The following is a 21278-nucleotide window of genomic DNA, read 5'->3' as shown; positions in this document are numbered from 1 at the left end:
CAGAAAGATTTCCAGATAACAAAAATTGAGTACAATTTAACAGTATCAAGCTGTAAGAATTAATCTTTTCTAGCACGCTTAATACTGCTGACCAGTCTCCAGCAGTACTGGAATTCGTACCCATGTTGCCCTGTGCTGTCTTGCGTCCCAGACAAACTCATTGCCCCGAGCCATCCTCCCGGTGATTACATGGTCATCTTCAAATATATTCTGACAATAGCAGTTGCATTATTTCTTTGTTGTACTTCGTGCTATGACAGCCAAGTGATGTGGTAGACCTAGTTTAATATTAAACTGGCTAATAGGCATGAAACTATGGATTACCATCCAGGCTAGGAATAACTTCCAAGGAGGGTTAAAATAAAGTGCATTTGTTGCATCCAAGGGATAGAAGTTGGACAGCAAGAGATACAGAAAGGAGGAGAAGACAGCAGAAGAGACAAGATGTAAAGGTGAGCAACATGAGACACTCCCATTTTTCATTTAAGGATGTGTGAGGTACTGTGAACGTTTGACGTTCCATAACCATCATCGATCATTCCATTTCCAGAGCGGGAGGGTTGTCCAATATATACACAAATTGTGAGCTTAAAACATTTCAGTATGCAGAGAGTAAAAAAGGGGGGGGGTGACTTCGATTACATTTAGTCATTGATTAGGGCTCGTCAGCGTTCAAGTTTTATGTGCAAGCCAATACGTTCTACCAGGCCCTGAAGGTTTGGGCACTGGGGTCTTTCCAATGAGTCTTAAACCTGTAATGCTGCAGTTAATGCATAAAGGTTTGGGGTGTTTAGATTGGGACCACCATTCACAGCTAGAAGGCTTAACATATTCCTTCAACAAAATGAATCGGTTTGTAAGATCTCCATAGTCAAGTAAGAGCTCTGATCAGCACTTGGTGATTTGTGGTGGGGGGTAGGATGGTGAAGCATAGAGTCCCTATTTCAGAGTTTAACATTTTCAGCACAGTGGGTCCAATTTTATATTGGCTATATGCACCTTATCCAGGGTACATTTTGCTCCCATTTCTCTTCAGGCGAAAACGATTACTGGATACAGATTTAAATGGCTCTAAAGTCGCCTGGGACAAAGTCGCCAGGGGATAACATTTACCCAAATTTGCACTCCCACCAAAATCAAACTTTCCCCAAATATTCTATGACTGGAATTAGAAAAGAAAATTGTACCCGTCCCAGGATAGGTGGGGGGACTTTTAGGGGTGTAAGGAAAAAAGATGCCTACTTGGCGACTTTCCGAGGGGACATTGCATGAGTGCATTATTGTTTATAGAGCTTGGTCAGTGTAATATTTGTCAACACTTATTCATATTGGTTTTATGGAGTCACATTTGTTTAGTTGTACAGTGTCCAAATTGGTCAGATTGTAGTACATATTGGTTTTGCAATTCCACAATAGTTTCCATTGTGCAATTTAATATGAAAATATTACTGTCATGTTGGTTCAAATTCTTAGTCCATAATCTCCCTCCTTCCCAACTGGTTGGGTACATCTGCATTCCCAGGCGGGCAAGAAAAATCCGACTTGGAAAATATCTTCCCCTTTAAACTTTGGCAAGACCATCACCACACGCCAGCCCTACGCCACCAACTGCCCACACCCATTTCCTGATTTCAGCTACTGGCGGTTGAAATAAGAGTATATGCTAGGGGGGTGATGTGAAGGATGGAGCGTATCCACCAAGAACCCAAATCACAATGAAGGTATGCAATGGTTTTAATTTTACGTCCTGCGCGCACTCCCTACCAACTGGTTAAGACCAGACTAATACCAGTAAGGGTGGAGGAGAATGCATATATGCTGTTCAAGCTAACAAGTTGCAGAGCACCTCTTAGCCAAATTTGGCATCTTTCCTGGAGGATGCATCCATAGTGTAGTGCTTGCAAAAAGAAAGTGCAATAGCCCTGCACATTTCTGCGATGGGGACATGCCTAATAAAGGCTACTGATATGGCCTTAGCTCTTGTGGAATGAGCAAGTCTCTGTGGAACCGAGTCCCGTCACGTCATAAGCCTTTGCGATAAATGAAACAACCCACCTGGCAACAGCAGCTTTGGCAGATTTCCTGAACATTTAATTCTGTAAATATGTCCAGATTATGCAAGATTCTCAACCAAAGCATGTGGTCTGGGATTAAAAAATTTAAAAAAGAATCAGGAGAATTATTTTGATTGAGATGGTATTCTGAAAACCACCATAGGTAAACACGAGGTTAATGTACAAAGGACTACCTTAGCCTTGTGAAAAATCAATAAAGATTCTTTTGAAGAAAGAGCCTTAAACTCTCCAATTCTGTGTAATGGCCATCAAAAAAGCAGTCTTCCATGCCAAAAGATCCAAATCACCAGGATGCCACTGGCTCAAAAGTCTTGTGCATGAGCGCCAAAAGAATATATTCAGATCCCATGGAGGTGGGGGCTTGCTCGGGAAAAGGTGGATGCAAACGAAGGCCTTCAAACTGCCCATGAAAAGCCTCATTTGACAGAAAAAGCTTGCTCTCTATATGCACCAATAGCAGCCAAATAATGTATCAACTACTGTAGATGCCAGATAGGACCAAAGACAGTTATCAATTGATAGGGGTTCAGACTGCAGTCTAGAGTCGAACGGCAGAGCCTTAGCATTTGCCCCGATATTGCTTTCTTGTAGAAGCTTTCCTGGAAGCGATCATTCAGATGCTATTCTGATAATTTAAGACGGGTGAAGGTCACTTATCCAGGAACCAAGCCTTCAGGTTCAGCAATTGAGGGGAGGGGTGAAGCACCTGCCCCTTCTGTAGAGTCAGGCCTTCCATATCTAACTCCGATGCCCCTGCTAGTTACAGCAGATCTGGAAACCAAATCTGGCGTGGCCAGAATAGGGTTTCAAGAATCTTTGTCAAATCCTGAGACAACCTGAACTTCATCAACATCATGTATATGGCATTTATAACGTGTCTACACACAAATGTTTAAAGGCGCGGAAACAAAACATTTTGTAGCACCAGTCCAGCTGTAGGGAGTTTCCCAAAGAATGACGACCCAGGCCTTCCCTCGAAGAAAAGCAAAGACAAAGGGCATTGTACTGTGTGGCTAAGAGGTCCACCGCTGGACGACCCAACTTTTGAAATGTCTACAGAACTGATTTCAGTTCGCACTTGTGGAGGAGCAGATTCTAGCCTGCTGAGCTCATCCGCCAAAACGTTCTTTGCCTCCAGATGGGACACCAACAGGAAAATGTGGTTCTCCATGGCCCAATTCCATACTTTCTCTGAGAGGACACAGGAAGACCCCCCCCAACCCCCCACCCCCGCGTTTGTTGGCAAAACATTGGAGTGGTATGGTCTGTACTTGGACCACCTTACCCTGAAGGTACAGCCATGAGCTGTCCCATCTTGCTTCCCCACTAGCAGAAATTGGTTCAGATCTAGAAATGGACCAAGTCTTTTTTGGAATTATAAAATAGCAGGAGTAACCCTTCCCCCCTCCCCCACCAACTCCCCTCCCCCGGGATAAAAATTCACCATCAACTGAAGGTGAGCTGCAACAGCCCCCAGGACATTGGTGAACACTCGCGGGCTCAATTGAGCCCGAACTGGAGGCAAGTGTAATGGCAAAGCGACTTCCCTATGGTGAACCTCAAGATACTAGCCTTGTTCCTTGAATATGGGAATATGAAAGTACGCATCTTGAAGGTCTATGGATGCCACCCAGTCATTGTGCTGAAGAGCCGCGTGAATCTGAGGCACAGTAACCATTTGGAAAGTCTACACTAGCAGAAATTGGTTCATATCTGAAAGATCTAGAATTAGATCTAGTCTTTTTTGGAATTACAAAACCAGTGGGAGTAACCCTCCCCGACCAAATTTTTTGGGAGCAATAACATTGGTTCCAGACGTTTTTGAATCTCAGATCATTTTTGGAACTGAGAAGACATGTGTAGCAGGAACCGTGGCAAATGAGGTTTACGTCCATGGTAAAACGTCTGTTAAAGAACTCAAAATCCTTCCTGCTACCAGGAATGCATGGTCCTTGAAGTTATCAGCAGCTGGATCGTACATCCCCGGATGGAAGTCAGACTTTGAACTTGTGAAGTGGTAGTCAAGGGAGTGGCCTGTATCTCCGGTTCTTAACCAAGGAATAATACCATTTAGTGGCTGCAAATCAACCATCATTTCCTTGAGAATGGAGGATATGCTTGCTTTACTGAGATGCAATGGAGTGATTTTGCTTCAGTAACGCTCGACTTGCACTTCTGAAGAATCTGATCAGTAGAAGGGTAAAACAGCGTTTTGCCATCAAAAGGAAGGTGTAAAACCCTGTCCTGAATATTTTGATGCAGGGATGTGGCTGCCAAATAAGCATGTCCATGCATGCAAAGTGCACCCGTAATCTCCTTTGCTGTAGTGTTGCAAATCTTTAACAACCTATAGTTCTTCAATGGCCACCTCGCCGTTCAGAGACCCAGTAAGAAAAATCTGCTACAACTAGTGGAAGCATTTCTGTAAGGCGATCCAGGTTTTCCCCCCAATTTAGAATATTGGCCGCATTGACCTACCTGAGCTGGGGAGAAGCATTGTTGTAGGATGTCTTAACCTGCACCGCCAAAGTTTTAGACTGGTCATCCAGCACAGTAGGTGCATGACCCTCCCCTTAGTACCCAAAGCTGCTGAAACCACAGTAGATTGTGCCAGAAAATTATCCATTAGCACAAAATGCTCCTCCCTAGGTACATTGTATTTAGCATCCAAAGATTTTGAAGTATGAGGATCATAATGAGGTTTGGCCCAATGACTCAAGAACTGTTTCCATGACAGACAATTCCAAAGGCAGAAGAGACTTGGTCTGTTCTGGTACGAGGCAGATCCGCCCTTGAAGTAGTAGAGTTTGCCAACCAGGCAGTATGCTCAGGTGTAAGTAAGCTTGGGGTTTCTGGTACCCTAAAGAGGCAGTCACAGCTGTGCCAAGGAAGGAGTATGTTGCTTATCGGCAACTCCTGTTCTCCAGCATTAGTATAATTTCATGGATTCACATGACATGCTTTGAATATTTCCTGCTGGGAATCCTCAGTAACCTTATTATAGCATAAGAAAGCTTTTTAGGCTCACTTCAGTAGCCCATTACTGCCCTATTGGGTGTATTCTGCCCCAACCAATCTGACGTTGAGTATCTAGCCCCACCCAGGAGGCCATCAGATTCTAACCCCAGAGAAATTAGAGCTAGCATATTGTAGCCTTACTCCCAGCGGGGCGGTTGGTGGGTGCATGTGAAACCGAAGGATAAGCAAAATACTCCTTCAGCATTGTATCTTTCATGGACTCTCAGGCTTGAGTAGTGTACACAGCAGTTTAAATTTCTTCATCAAAAATGGTGGAGGAAAGGCATAACTTATTGAAACGGGCATAAGACGGGTCTTCCGACCCTTGCCTCTGCCGCTTCTCGTCCCTCAGTTGTGCAGTACTGCCCAGGTTGCTGCTCAGCAAATGCAATGGGGAACCCCAGCCCATAATGCCACTGATGAATCTCCTGCTCTGGCAGAGTGAGCATGAATGGGCCCTTGTAAGGGTCTATTGGCTTGTGTATGTACCGGTGCAATTGTAGGGGAAACCCATTTTGCAACTCCTTGCTTAGAAATGGGTCAAACAGTTAGGGGTCACAAACAGTTGCAATGTTTCGCTGAAAGTCTTTAGTCCTCTATATAGCATTTCAAAACTCTCCGAAGATCCAGTGAGTGCAGACACTGTTCTGTTGGAGTAGTAGGTCTTGCGAAGAATACTGTTAACATTACTTCTGCTTGTAGGTGGAATTCTGACAGTACTCAGGATGAAGGTAGGATTTGGTTTCAGGACCACCTTTTTTCTCAAAACATAAGTACATTGGCTTAATGGATAATGCATGTATTTTAGATAGGCGTCGAAGAGATGTGACTGCCACCAGAAAGGCTGTCTTCCAGGATACATTTTATGTCCGTAGTGGCCATTGGCTCAAACAGTGGTTTCATTACAGCCGACAAGACTGCATTTAGGCTCCACTGCGGTGGTACCATCTTTTGTGGAAGGTAGGTGCAGAAAGGGCCTCATGAAATGTTGCACTATGCGAGCCCCAACCAGGGGCGTTCTGTTACATCTAGGTGTACCTTAATGGAGTGAGACCAGCAGTCTTTAGCTAATTTTGGCAAATATGGCGAGCTCATGAGGGGATAGATTGATGCCAGCAGAGAGCGTTGCGGTAGTCTAATCTGGCACCCACCACTGCCCGCGCCATTGTCATGCAGCTATCTGTCAATAGGAAGGGTCTGTAGTAGTTTGGTGGAGTAGGCTGCGGAGGCAATGGCATTTAACTGTCTCGATAGTGAGGCATCCAAGTAGACCAAGGGTTTTGACTGCTGGAGAGACAGGTGTGCGGTCAATGACCAAGGCAGAGTATTGCAGATTCACCTTTTTTTGCGCTGCAGCTGGGCTGAGGCGTTCAGTTACATCATCGTTCAGGTATAGGCCATGTGTGGCCATCCATGATTGAATGATGGGAAAGGTGGAGCTTTGTGTGGCAGCGTCTTGAGAATATGTGCCAGATTGTATGTCGTCCGCATAGTTGGTAGATGCAATGCTAAGCTAATCTAGGTCAAAGAGGGGCTTGGTGACGATAGAGAGTAGAGGGTGAGGGGGGGGGATGCAAGATCACTGGGGGGTGGAGGTGGGGGGACGCCGCAGTTATGGGAGCGGGTGTTAAGCTAGCAGTCTGAGAAGACTAATTATCCAGCCTTTGTGGATCGAGACTATCCAGGAGGCTGCTTCTGGTGAGAAGGATGCTGCCTGTGTGAGGTGATGGCAAAGTATGTTGTGGTCTACCAGATCAAATGCTGCCAAAAGGTCTAGAAGAAGAAGTAGTGCAAATCTACTGTCATCCATCTGATTTTTTTTTACATCAGGGAGGGCTGATTGTTACGTGTCCTGGACAAAGGCCAGACTCCTAGTACGTCGTTAGCTTCAAGATTACTCTGAATTTGGATATATGCTGCGCCAGGGATTATTTTGTAGCAGAAAGGTGATAGTTGTGATGAGACCAGCAATAGTTTTTAGGTAATGGTAGGTTTGTTTTAAAAATGCTAATACCCAGGCTTCTTTGAGGCTGGCAGGTACCATGCTTGCTGTAAATGAGTTAATGACTGCTGTGATAAAGGGGCCAGTGTTTCAGTGCAATCTTTGATCAGCGGGGCTGGGCATAGGTCTCCTTTACATTGGGAGGGTTTTAGGCTTTTCAGGATGAGTAGTGTCCTGGTTGGAGATGGTGTTGAACTTGAAGGGGAGGGCTGGTTTGGTTTTTGGCAGGGGGGGGGGGGGGGGGCGAGGGGGGTTTGGATTCATTATCGTGTGGTTCATAATGCCTTGTGTAGGTGGATTCAGCCTACAGAGATCCTTGGAGGGGGTAGGAAGATTTTTGCAAAAACATCTTGACAAACCCTTCAAAATCAGTCATACTAACCTCCACTAAAAAAATTTTACCTGGAGACTGAACGAGTTACCGGTCACCAGGGTAAACACCATATGTTATTTGGGTTTTCCGATCTGAAGTGTTTTTTCAAAAGCCCCTGCAATTTTTTTTTTTTATTGAAAGTAATGCCATGTATATCCCTCGAAGGTACCAAGACGAAACTTGTCTGTTCTCCTAAGCACCCCTAATTGAGCGGTACAAGCTAAAACTGCACACTACTATAGGGGGTCTGAGGGGATTTCATTTAAAAATCCAAAATTCCTAGGCTCTCGAATGCAAAATCTGGAGGTCAGTCCTGGGACCTGGACTCTTATCGCCTAGAGTTGTGCATAACATCATGGTGGGCCCACTACATGAAGCGTAGCTAGTCATTGCTTTAATTAGCAGATGCACCTAGTGTGGGGTTCCATCTACATGAATGTTTAACAAATGGGTTGCATTAGGCCTCTTGAGAATCTTTCATCAACGCTGTATGGTCTTTGAGGAGCTTCCTTTGATCAAAATAACTGATGTCAGATTACGTAATGAATAATCTGGCAATTGGACAAGAGCTCAGATGCGACAGACCTGGAAAGATTGAAATTGTATAGGGATAAACAGCTATACTACATTCCCAGGTCCACCCCAAGACACATTCTCAAATTTCCATCCCAAAAGTACAGAGACTGGCATTTCAAATTTCGGCTAAATGTACTGCCAACAATCAAAGTCATAGGCCCCAAACTGGAACTGCCAAGGACTGTGTGGCTGTCGGGTCTGTGGCGACTCAGAAATTGAATCTTTGTTTCCATTAGTGCTAATATGTACTGCCTTTAGGGAAGAAATTATTAATTTACTGGGCCCCTTTGTTTACTCCATTGATCAAGTTTTGACACTTGCTATGGAATAGGCTTGTGATACTTCCAAATCAGGCTTTGATATTAGCCTTGAGCAAACGATTAGAAAATTTACGGATTTGAAATGGATTGTACAACAAAGAATGAGTGTCGTGCTATCTGGGATTGAGGTGCTTTTATAGTCATGTATAAAAGTAGTTGTGACAGGTTAAGCCCTCGTTTGGATTGGATTTGTATTTGTTTGCTTTAACTATGCTTGATTTTCTGTTTTAAAAAAAAAAATTGTATTAGATGCAGAAAGAAATAAAGTAAAACATTTCACTGTAAACTGAAAACACGAACAAAAAAAAACAAAAGTGAACACCACCGATTTCCTATATTTCTGCATTAAATCAAAAAGGAAACAATCCTTTTGTTCAGAAGGAATAGGACCAAATTCCTTGCATGCTTTTTGACCTGTAGTGTGGAAAACGCCAGATACTGGATCCAGTCCCATGTATGTATCATCCCAGTCATTTGGTTGAGGAGAGTGGGTAGTACTGCTGTCAGTTTCTCCATTATCGCCATTGTCATCCATGGTTGACGAGTGAGGTTCTCCCTCTTCATTGTCGCGATTGTATTGGTCGTGGAGAAGAGCCCACAGGCTTCTTGACCTATTCCTTTGTCAAGGCATCATGGTTCGATAACCGACCCTCTTGGGGTGATGTGGTTGGTGTGACTGCTTCCCTCTCCTTGTTAGATTTAGAGGAATCCCAGAAGGACCTGGTGCACCTGCACCGATGGTAATCCCTTTTACAACTGTTGGACTTGAGACTGCAGTGTGGACAATATTTGTAGCGATACTAAACATTGTGGGTGAAGTAGCGGTTATACAGGTTAAGGAAGGTATATTGGTTGGGAGACCTGGGTCCGTAGGACCCGGCAAGTGCCTTAATACTGGAGATCTTGGGTGTGCTACACATGGCGATTAAGGGTTTGAATAGGGCTCCTCATCTAAGAACTGGATTACTATCCCTGCTCAGAGTCAATATGGTGCTCTAATATTTGCTAAGGCAGAATTGAGTGGACTGGAGACAAGGATGGTTGTCCGTTTGTTACTATGGGCTGAATATCAGTCTTCTTGGAGGACTGCAAATTTGAGTGGTAGTTTTATAACTCTAGGTCTTTCTTCTGTAGTTGGAGCTTTCTGCAGCCTCAGATTCCTTTGAATCACTTCAGTGGTTGTTGCCAACTGGATTTGTGTGGTTTATGCTGATTGCAGTGATTTTTTTTCCAGTTTTGCTTCTCCGGTATCTTTTTCGTCGTTTTACAGCTTTATTTGTCCGTTGATGAAGACTTACTGTAAAGATGTAGGGGATATTCCATGTAAGGTCAGAATTTGTTGCCTTAGGCCGATTAGTCAATGGGTCTTCGCCGACAGGCTGCAGTCGATGGGGGCCATGCAATCAATTCTAGAGTCACCGAGGACTTGGCTGAAGTTGCTCTGACTGTTGACAGGGCGGTAGTCTATTTTTTATAAACCACAGTCGAGTGATTTGTCGACGAGGATTTAGTTTGATGAACTCACACGTTGGCTCAGTTGGTGAGGTCAATTGACAGAAAGATCATGCATTTTCTTTATTCTGACCTGCCTGTTGGGGGTTGGGAGAGGGGGATGTCAGTTGACCCGGTCATCCATCACACTTCTGGAGGAGGCAGCCTCTGAAGGAGGGTATTTTCCTTAGCACAAATCTCAGTCTTCCTGGCTATGGGAGTAAAGACAATATATGCATTCAGCATGTCCATCCCCCCCCGACCCCCCATACAAATGTTTAATGCTACATTGGCATGGCTTAACAAGTGCTTTATGATTTTCTTCCATTCCCCTTAGAAAACTGCCATTTATCTGTTGAAAGTTCAGAAAAAAACAGGTTCCTTGAAGTATTTTCAAATATTGGAACTGTCTCAGGAAAAAAGGTTTGACTCCTCAGCACGATGTACATTTAGAATCTGAAGATGGCCTCCTGGGTGGGGCTAGATACTACACGTTCTATTGGTTGGGGCCGAATACACCCAAAAAGGACAGTGATAGGCTACTAAATCAAGCCTAAAGCACTTTATTAGAAGCTATAATAAGGTTACTGAGGATTCCCAGACTGTCGGCAGGGAATATACAAAGCATGTGAATCCATTAAAGACCCAATGCTGGAGAAAGACAACTACACAGAGAACTCAGATGATTTGCACAACAGAAGACACAAGCTCATTGGGTGTTGGATCCCAGGCTCAATGTGGATCGACCGCTGAGAATTTCTTCCTACAGCAGATTCACTGCTTGAATCCCGTAGTAAATGGCGAGAGTCAGGGCAGCAACGCACAAGAACAAAATATGAATACATCAACACCAATGAAATCAAAGAGGGGCGTTAGCCAAATAACTCCACACAAATTAGGGCTGTCAGAGCACAGATATTCCAACCCACCCAGTAGGTGGAAAAAAGAGGAAATTGTCTAGGCAGTTGGTGACTTAGGGGTGAGGGATGGGGCTGACACATGAGGTAGTCTCACCAACTTCTTAAAGGTGCAGCTATCTTTTTTTTAGTCTGCTTTTTACAACCCTGCCTGCATCAAACCAGTTGGGAAGGGGAGAGCAGGACGTAAGAAAAGTTACTTACGCATGGCAATGTTTTTCGAATCGATGTCCCTCCCACGTATGCGTCATCTTTGATATATTCCCAAGTCCGCTTGCAGCTTTGGAAACTTCACAGTAGCAGGCACAGGGTATAGTCAACTGGTGGCCCTCTTTGGGCTCCATGTCCTCGGCCGCGACGTTGATGCTGGTATAAGTAGCTCACGCCACTTGGCTAAGTACTGAGAGGGCGTGCGGGGGCAGGGGGTTGTGAAAGCATCAATATTCTTATTTCTGCACCAGCTGCAAACAGGTTCCAACAGCAGCAGTACAGAGACGACCTCTGGCCTTCTGGCCCAAAGCAACACCTCTATTACAACTTCCCCAATTCTTGCATCTTCAGAAACAAGGCATCAAGGTTCAGCACATGATTTCTGGGTGAGGAAATGAGGCCTCATTCTAGCGAGAGCAGATACTCTTTGTTGGGGGGGCGGGGGGGGGGGAACACTACTGAAGGCAAATGGCCACCTCTAGAAGGTTGGGATACCATACCTCTGCATCCTTTTTCAGAACATGTTTATAGGGCTACCATGTTCACCTGGCCCACTCCAGAGAAATCAGGAAAATGGATTTCCCCAAGCTTCCACAACCTCCTGATGACATGAGGCGGGACAGGGGCTAGTGGGAACAAGTACAGGAGAGAAAGATTCCCAGCCCACTATGATCGCGTCCCCTAGAGCTCCTGAGGAAATTCCCTGGAGCAGAATAAGTCATTTCCTGAAGATACGGGAGGTGAGCATATCCCCCAGAGGGGTTCCCCAAAGGGCGAAGTCCTCTACGACTTCCTGAGCTAACTGCCCTCTTGTGGGAGACTGCATTCTGCCGGCTCAGAGTGTCCAACGCTGCGTTTTCTTCCCGGCTAGGTGGATTACAGACATATGCCTTCTCTTAGTTACCAAACCTAGAGTTCCATTGCCACCCTGCACAGTGGCATGGACCCTACACCAGATGAAATACACGGCCACTGTGTTCTGTCATCAGGACAGTCTTCCAAAAGCAGTCAGTCGGATTGCTCTTAGCACGAACAATGACCGCTGGACAGGTTGTTCATGTGGACTCACTACTCAGTCAGGGAGGAGCCAGTCACAAAGTGATCTCCAGCCATGGTTGCCAAAAAGGTTCTCCTTTATCACGTTCTTCTGACAGGCCCACCACAGGAGATCCTGTGCCGCCTTGTTTGAGACCTGAACGTCATTCTTCCGGTGAACTGACCAATGGCCCATTGAAGGGATTTCATTTTCAAACAGGCTTCTCGCAACAGAAAAATGCAGGAAGCCATGAGACAGAGCAACATCAGGAAACCCAAGGCCGGAAGATACTGGCCACTCTGAAATTTGTAGAACATCTGCAGAAGGTGTTCAGCCCACAACTCCAGGGGTGGGGGCAGAGCTGCCACCCCCTCCCAATCCCCCCCCCCCCCCCCCCCGAGGAAGAGTCCAGGACCCCTCCAATAAACTAGCTGAGAAGGTGGTGTGGGATTTCTTGAAATTAAGAGAAGCCCAGTCTGAAGGAAGAGGCAAGTATAGTCTAGATCTTGAGCCTGCTTGGGGAAGCCAGCCCTGATCAGCCAATCGTCCAGGTAGGGGTAGATGTGAATCCCTCCCCTCCTTACCATCAGTTTAGTGCAGACCTTTGGGGTGGAGGAGAGCCACTACATTTTGAAAACGAGAACCGCCAATGGGGAACCTCAGGCCCTCTGCTTCAGATGAATCGGCACATGACAGTATGCATCATGAAGGTCCAATGACACCAACCAATCCTGTAGTCGAAGGGCCTGAAGAATCTGCAAAAGAGTAACCATCTTGAACTTGTCCTTTCTGGGGAACTTGTTCAAGAGTCTCAAGTCCCAGATGGGTTGCAGTCCTCCGTCCTCCTTGGGGATTGGAAAATAAGGAGTGTACCAACCTTGATTTGTCTCTTCTGCAGGCATCGACAATCGCACCCTTCTCCAAAAGTGAGAATCTCATGTAGGAGGAGCAGATCCGGATCTTTCAAGGCTTGGCCTCCTGGAGGACAAACTGGGGGTCTTTTTAGGAAAGTGAGGCAGTAGCCATGAGCCACTGTCTGCAGTGCCCAAGCATTGGACGTTATGCCCTGCCAACTCTGCAAATACTGTGACAGCCTGCTGCCCACCACAGTCCTGTGAACCACAGACTGACTCCAAGGGGGTTTGGGGTTGCTGCTGAGGGAGAGCGCAAGGAAGCAGAGGCTAAGAAGGAAGCTTACCTCCCTCGTTCTCACGAACCACATCTTTGACAACCCACCCCTCTGTGCAAACTGGCCTCTTCCTTTTACAAATTAGGAATACAAATGAAAAGGCCAACGCCTCCAACTGTGAAAAGAACAGATTGCTGGGGCTGGTTTATCACTGCTCCCGCAACCCAGCTGTGGCTTAGACGCCTGTAATTTCTCTAGGCTCTCAGCCTTGAAAGTGAGGAGCCGGGAGCCAGCAAAGGGCATGTCCAAATGTCTAGATGACATCTGGTGCAAAACCGGACTCAGCTATGCAAATCTTCCGGCAACAGTCCTTGCCGCCATAGCCCCACTTACGTAATCTGCATAATCTAGACAAGACTAGAGAGACTGGCAAATGGCATCCTTACTATCTTGTACCTAGAGAAAAACTCCCCTCCCCCCCTCCCACACCTTCAGGAATATGCTCCAAAAACATCCCATGAGGAGTGTGTGTACTTTGCCAGAGCACAAGTCTCATTAATGGCCCTCAGGCCCATGCTGCCTGCAGTTAATACCTGCTTTCCCAACATCTAGAAGGTCTGTGAGACCATCCTTTCCAAAGGCTGCCTCTTGCCTTCCCCAGCCCAGATTCTCGGACGCTGCCCATAACTGATCCGTAAGCATCAGCATATGCAGCCGAATCTGGAGTGGCAAAATCTAAAGATGCTAGTGGCTTGGACTCTTCTGAAATGCATTGTTCAGGCACACTAGGAGTGCCATACTCCAAGCCAAAAGGTACATCTCCATCTACCTCCTCTACCTCAATTAGACCCCATGATCTTGACGAAATCTGGCTTTGGCAAAGGTATGTAAAGGCATGAAACACCTTGACTTGAAGAATCCTTCTAAGACTTTGAGGATCTCCCCAGACCTGGTGCTCACTCTTCCAAAAGGAGCGGAGGAAGGTTTTGGCTCCATTCAATGTGGAGACAAAACCTTCAACAGAAGTCAAGGAGACTTGCTGTCCAGGCTCTTTGGCATGAGAGCAGTGGTCTCTGAAGACGCCCTGCCGTCCTTACTAGGCACAGTTGGGTCAGAAGCCTTCTTGGGCATATCTGTAGGGGAAGTTGGAGCTGCCTTCTTAGACAACACCAGCATCTGGAAAAGAAAATTCTCCCAGTCAGCTCGAGATGCAGACTTGCTGGGAAAGAAAAACCTGCTTTTTTCTCTCAGGTGAGTCGGTCGATGGAGACTATTTTTTTATAGGAAGAGGACGAATATCTAGATAGAGTGCTTATGTTTACGTTAAGAGCGCTTTCTCACAGGGGAAATGAAATCTCCCTGGATTCGACAGACAACATTTTGGAAGGTGTTGATGAAGATTTAGAAAGGGGCTTCCCTGCTGCAAGCTTCCCCTTCCGCTCACTCAAGGCCTTCACTCATCAACTGACAGGAATCGCAGTCATCTGTTTTATGGTCCAAACACCAACGGCAGATCAGATTTGGGTCCGTAAATGACACTTCAGCACCACAATCTGAACTTCTGAAACGGGTTTTCGGTGTAGACCTTGTCGAAAAGTGTTTCAAAACACATTGAACATTATGAAAAATAAAAATACCACAGGCATGAACCATCCGAAGCGTGCTGAGCATGCAGAAAAAGAGAACATTCACCATGCAAGCTAGCTACTTATACTAGAGTCGATGTCACAGCCGAGGACAGTGCTGAGGCAATTTACGGCACATGGCGCCCACTAATATGAAAACAGTTGCTGAAGCAGCAAGCAGAGAGAATATATCAAAGATGAGGAATACATGGAAGGACACAATCCATTTGAAATAGGTTTCTATATCCATGCATCCATTAGAGGAGTTAGGAAAGATTGATTGCCGCTTTCCTTCCAGACATATGGAAGCGCCCCAACATTTGTGATTTTGAACTGGTCCAGACTCTTGAAAGCAAGTAAAACATTTTACTTTATTTACCTTGCTTTGTTAACCTCTTTTGGTGGCATTAATCAGTCCTGATGGCCATCCATTACGAAATATCTTTCTGGTTTTACACCTTTGCTGTACATTGTGAGGTAGGGAAGCGCTACTTTGAATCCTTTTAGTAACCGTTACTGCCATGATGTGCCCAGGACAGGCTGGTAAGCAGCAGATGTTTTCCTATCATTTCCCGCCCACGTCCCCCCCATGTGTACATGCATTTTACTACATAATGCCTTTAGAATACAACATTCTAAAATGACTGCCACTGAATTTCGCCTAGTCTATTGACCATCTTGTCTTTTGGCCTTAAGGTTGGGAATACCATATTCCCGGCCAGAGCGGCAGTGTGTGGGTTCGTGGGGGGCGGTTGCTTGGAAGACATGGTGGCCAGAGGCTGTCTAGGATAGGACAGCCCCTGCAAGGGTTATTGGTGTACTTACTATAGGTGGGCTTGGGGACAATCCAGTTCGGACTTGTGATAAAAAGGAAGACGCCTGCAACCATTCTTCGCTGGAGCAAGACAAGGAGTGCACTGAGAACAAAAAGGAGCTCTGGAAATTTGGAAAGTGGCCCCCTATTAACATCAGCAAGCCCAACCCTTTTCCTATGAGAACATTTGAAACAAATTAGGTTACCACACAAGAGGCACATGACAAGTTCTCTAGACCAGTTCACCCCTCAGCAAGACATTTGAGGAGCACCAGCCCACTAAAGACTTGTGCCGCTGCAGGCAAACCGCATTGCTTTTAGCAACTGTCCTGGCAGAGCCCTGCACCTTTAATCTAGAGGACTTCAGCCGTGCTTCAATCACGGGACCAGTAGGAATAAACCGTCTCGAACTCCTGCTCATGTGTCCTGCCCTTGGAAGCATCTGCGGAATCATGTTGTGGATGGACCAGCTCTCACCTGGGCTACCTAACTGTATTGGTTGCCCTTCAAACTTGGGACTAGGCATATCCTTGACTGGTGCCGGATAATTGAGACCACTAGGATCTGCGAGCCCACTGAAGGGATCTCATTCTCAGGCAAGCTTTCTGGCACCAAATAAATACAGGATGCCATGAGGCCGAGCACCCTTGTAAGTCGTAGGATAGGAAATGTTCAATACTCTGAAATGTCTATACCATCAAGAAATGTTGGGCCCTTAACTCTGGTGGCAAAGCTTTTCCCGAGGCAGAGTTCAGAACTGCTCCAATAAATTGAAGCTTCTGTGAAGGCTTCAACTGGGATTATTTTAAGTGGCGGGAGAACCCCAGCTCGTGCAGCAAGTGACAGGTGCGACTGAGATGACTTGTGACAGTTCCAGAAAACAAGCCTTGATCAACCAGTCTAGGTAAAGGTAGATGTTAAGCCCCTCCCTCCTTAGACTTGCTGCCACTACTGCCTTAAGCTTGGTGAACACCTTAAGGGCTGAGGCGAGACCAAATGGCAGAACCCGAAACAGATTAGGTTCCCAATTGATGGTTCTCAGGTATTCTGCGCTTCTAGATTTGGCACATGAAAAGTAAGCATCCTGAAGGTCCAATGATGCCCGCCTCCCCACCCCCACAATACTAGAGTCGAAGGGGCCTGAAGATCAGCGATGGAGTCCAAGGTGGGTCGCACTCCAGTCATTCTTGGGGAATCACGCTGTAGGGGGCGGGGGGGGGGGGGGGGGGGAGAAGAGTACCAACCCTGGTTCCTCTCCACCACAGGTACTAACTCTACTGCAACTTTCTCCAACAGGATGAGAATCTCATTTGGAACAAAGGGTGATCGGGCTTTCAAAGTGCAATCGAGAGGAAGGCAGTAACCATCTGCTACTGTTTGCAACACCCAGGCTTTGACAACTTGGGAGGTGATGTGACAGTCTGCCACCTACCACAGACTTCTGGGCGAGCCATTTTGCTGCTCCACCTGCCTGTGAGGCCAACTCTGGGTGTTGCAGTGAGTTCTAACTCTGCTTCCTCCACAAAGAGCTCTCCTCCGACCCGTCTGCGAGAACTGTCCTCTTCCTCTAGAGATGGTGTAATAAAAAAAACGACACCCTCTCCATCCTGGACCTGAAGTTAAGGTTGTCAGAGTTCCACCCCTAGTGGATTTAGCTGCAGCTCTATAAGCCGGCAGGTTCTCCGGGCTGCTGTCAGCTTTTTTTCCAAACAGAAAGGTTCCATCAAAAGGCATGTCGGAAACGTGCCTGAACATCTGCAAAAATACATTCTGAGCCATGGCATGCACTCACAGTACTGGCAACCATGGACCAACTTAGGGTAGCCACAGTATCCAGGCTGCACTACAAAGACTGCCCCATAACACCTTTTCCATCTTGCACTAGGCTTAAAACTCCTTCCCTTTACTCTCCCTCCAGAATATGTTCTGCTGTAAAGGCAGCTACACCCGAAGGGTATGCATATGTTTTAGCCAAGGCACTTGTAGCAGTGGCCGATTTTAATGCCATGCTTCCTACACTAAACACTCTGGCCAACTGTTCCATCTTCTTTGTCTGCAGGAGTAGAAGGATAAGCTGCAGACTTGGACAAAATACAGCTTGAAAAACCAGGCGCTCTAGTCTGGGATGCCCTTCTAGAAAAGGAGGGTCCACAGAAGCTGCTCTGTACTGGTTAGGTTCCATGCAATAGAGTTGTGGGTGGGGGGGTGGACCCTGCAACCCCCAGATAATTTATACTGCACAAGGGGAGCAAGGACAGCCCCCCCCCCACCCCCCAAAACCCTGCTCCTTTGTGTGGTAGAATGAAAGACATGCATTACTCACTGTAATAGCATTTCTGATTGTATCTGCTTACAAGATTCACATGCTCTACATATGGTCCAACATCCAGTGGTAACCGCATCTTTGCATCTCGTCTTTCGCGGATCGAAAGAGGACATCAGCATAGGCGTGTCTGTAACACTATCCCCAACGTGTAGTGTAGCCAAAATCCCTCCCGCGCCGAGGTGCCTCGGAGTGTATTTTTTCTGCCATGGGGAGCCCAAGGCTAAGATGAGTGAGTAGATAAAAGAGAAAGTAGTAAGACATCCATGTTCCTTCCACGCGAGCGGGGAGGAAGGGTGGGCGCATGTGAATCCAAGCAGATACAAGCATCAGAAATGCTATTATGGTGGGTAATGCATGTCTTCTGATGCTTGTTAATCTGCTTAGAATCACATGCTGTGCATAGACTAGCGAGCAGTACCCGGAGTTGGAGGAGGGCGGGAGGGGGTGATTGGGGGGAGGTTGTGAGAAGAAACAGTAGTGAAAAGATGTCTTAATACTGTTTGTACCACCTGAGAATCAGACCTAGAATGAGTGTCCAGGCAATAGTGTTTAGTAAAGGTGTGTACAGAACTCCAGGTTGCTGCTTTGCAAATGGACTCTAGGGGAACATTTGCAATGAATGCTATGGAAGCCCCAGTGCCTCGAGTAGAATGTGCCCTATGCTTGAAGGGCAGTTCTCTTAGCAAGAACGTAACGAAGTGTGATGCATCTGACCATCCACCTTGCGATAGCTGACTTGGAGACAGGATCCCCTTCTCTGCCAGCTGCCACTGAACAGAAAATTGGTTTGTTTTCTCAGTGGTTTTTTCTTTCCAGGTAATAAAGGACTGCCCTGCGCACATCCAATTGTGTGGGCTTCTTTTGGCCAGGTTAGTGGGGTTCTGGAAGAAAGTGGGCAGTTCTATTGACTGGTTCACGTGAATCTTGGAAATAAATGTAGGCGCAAATCAAAAGGTGAGTGTGCAGAACCACCATCTCTGTACAGTAACGAAAGGGTCTAGTACTGAAAGGGCTTGTAGTTCAACCCTTCTAATAGAAGTGATAGCCACTAGGAAGGCTGTCTTCTAGGAAATGTCTTTTAGACTTTACTTGTGCATAGGCTCGAAGGGGACCCCATGAGTCTAAAGAGAACCAGGGCTCTGTCTGGGGACAGTGAACTTCGGGGGGGGGGGGGGTGAGTGAGAAAAGGAAGAGTCCCTTTGAGGAGGTGCAGCTAGTAGTGGGACTTCTTGGCGACAGATGGGAGGAAAGAGTGGAGTCGAAGATGGCACCAAGGTTTCTTTGCCTCGCAAGAAGGCTAAGGAAGAGGGCCCAAGGTGGGAGACCAGAGAGCGCGGGGGGGGGGGGGGGGAGGGGCAGGGGTTCCAATGAGAAGTAATCTCAGTCTTACTGGCCTTAGGGCAAAGATTGTTGGAAGCACACCAATCGTGAATAGACAGTCCGGAATGAGTGGGAGAGGAGGTAGAGGGGAGACGGAAGGAAAGCGGTCATCTGCATAACACTGAAAATTAGAGAAGTTAGAGATCAGGTGGGCCAAGTAGAGGTTGAAAAGCCAGCATGAGAGGAATGAGCCCTGGGGAACGCCAGAGAGAGGGGTGGTGGAGGGAAAGGGACATAGTTCGACCTGGGAGGGGCGGTCCAAGAGAAGGAGGTCAGCCACTCCAGGGTCTGATCCGTGATGCCCAGTATCTCAGTAGTTGATCAGGACGGCATGGTTGCCCGTGTTGAAAGCAGAGGAAAGATCAAGGTGGATGAAGATACTGTGTGGATGAAAGCCAGGGTTCTGGCTCACGTGTCCATTTCCTATTTTTTATTGGGGGTATTTTGTATTTTTTTTTAAGTATTTCCCCATTTTAAAAAAGGGAGTAAAGTGGACGATACACCCCTTATCTGTAGGGCTGCTGAAGCAACATGCCTCTGCCTGTGGTCTTGCAAGGCACACCACAGGAACACAATGCCAATGTCCTGCAACATGTCGTCCTGAAATTGCAAACCGACACTGAAGTAGCCATTGGATCACCTGATGAGCCATCAGGCTTCCAGCAGGATACAGGTGGTGCAGAAGATGCAAAGGCAGAAACCAACCTCTTGGACTGAACTACATGGACCATCTGAAGGACATAAGCTACCGGATCCTCAGGAGGAAAAACTCTGCTCAGACAGGTGTCCAAGACCACTCAGATGAACAGAGATGGCATTCAGAATTAAAATGCAACAAGTTGCATGTACGGCACAAGTGCACAGACACCAAGTCCAGGGTGCTGTCCCTATTCCAAATAAGAGGGTATTGGAACTAATGTTACCCCTCTCTACACGAGCTGCCAACAAGACCCTCTGTTCAGAGGAAAGAGGGAACAGCAGAACCTAGAACTGGTAGTGGGTGTTCAAGCACAAATCACAGGTGCTTCCATGTTCAAACACAGGAAGTTTGTGTCCCGAGATCCAACCTGGAGCTCCAAGGAACGAAAGATCTGGACCAACTTGACCATCCTGAACTAGTCTACGCACAGGTACATGTTTCAAGAACTTCAGACCATGAGGAGGCATGGGCCCCATTCTTTCGTTGGGATCAGAAAGTAATCCAAGTACCAGTCCTCCACGCAATCTGAAAGGAGTACAATACTATGCCCTCCCCAACACCCGTTCTCTTAACCGGGGAATACACAGAGGCAGAGAGTTTATGAAAAAGGGAGTCAACGCATACTCTTGACCTGTAAGCATCCCCCACAGCTACCTGCAAAAGGTCTGAGATGCCACTCAGGCGTACAGGTACATCCTCTTTCCCACTGGTGTCAAAAGGACAGTCAGCATTGCAGGTTGCTGCGCAAGGGAGGGGACAGCAAATTTGGAAAAGCCTACACTCTGGACAACTGCCACTACCAGGTGAAGGACAGCGCTGTGGCAGTTTGCCTGAAGGCACCCAACCTCCTTGGCCCACTGGCAGGGGCTAAGTGCCCAAATAACCCCTCAGAGCGGCGGTACAAGCATGCTGTTCAGCAAGGCCCAAAGATTTGGCTGTGGCCTTGGAATTCCCCCACCCCCTTGGTGCGCAAGTGATTCCTGTCAAAAGGCATATCCAAGAACTTTGATGAAAACCTCAGGGTTCACACCCGGTGTCTGTCTCCTCAGAACAGACCCTGTGCCCATAACGCAACCCATAGCCCATTCCACATAATCAGCAGTGTCCAGGCCCAACAAACATCCAATGCAGGGTCTTTCCCCATCACCAGTGCATCTCTTCCCTGCAGCCCATGGCATCTCACTTCTTGCTCTCTTGGCCTGGTTTAAGAGAGTGAGTTCTTCAACCTGGTACCTCAGCAGATACCAGCGCTTGCACCAGGTGTGCAATCATGCACTAGTCATCTT

The 21278-nt window shown here is 46.8% G+C and overlaps 1 protein-coding gene across 5 annotated transcripts in view; it reads right to left on the bottom strand.

Annotated features, from left to right (window-relative positions):
- The window catches only part of PKM (pyruvate kinase M1/2), a 114857-nt gene that overhangs the window by 24206 nt on the left and 69373 nt on the right, over positions 1-21278 (bottom strand). The window lies entirely within an intron of this gene.

Source organism: Ambystoma mexicanum, chromosome 11 (genome assembly GCF_040938575.1).
Source record: "Ambystoma mexicanum isolate Mex_15411 chromosome 11, UKY_AmexF1_1, whole genome shotgun sequence".
Taxonomy (NCBI): Eukaryota; Metazoa; Chordata; class Amphibia; order Caudata; family Ambystomatidae; genus Ambystoma; species Ambystoma mexicanum.
The sequence above is the reverse complement of the archived record's forward strand: the minus strand, read 5'-3'. Positions and strand labels throughout refer to the sequence as shown.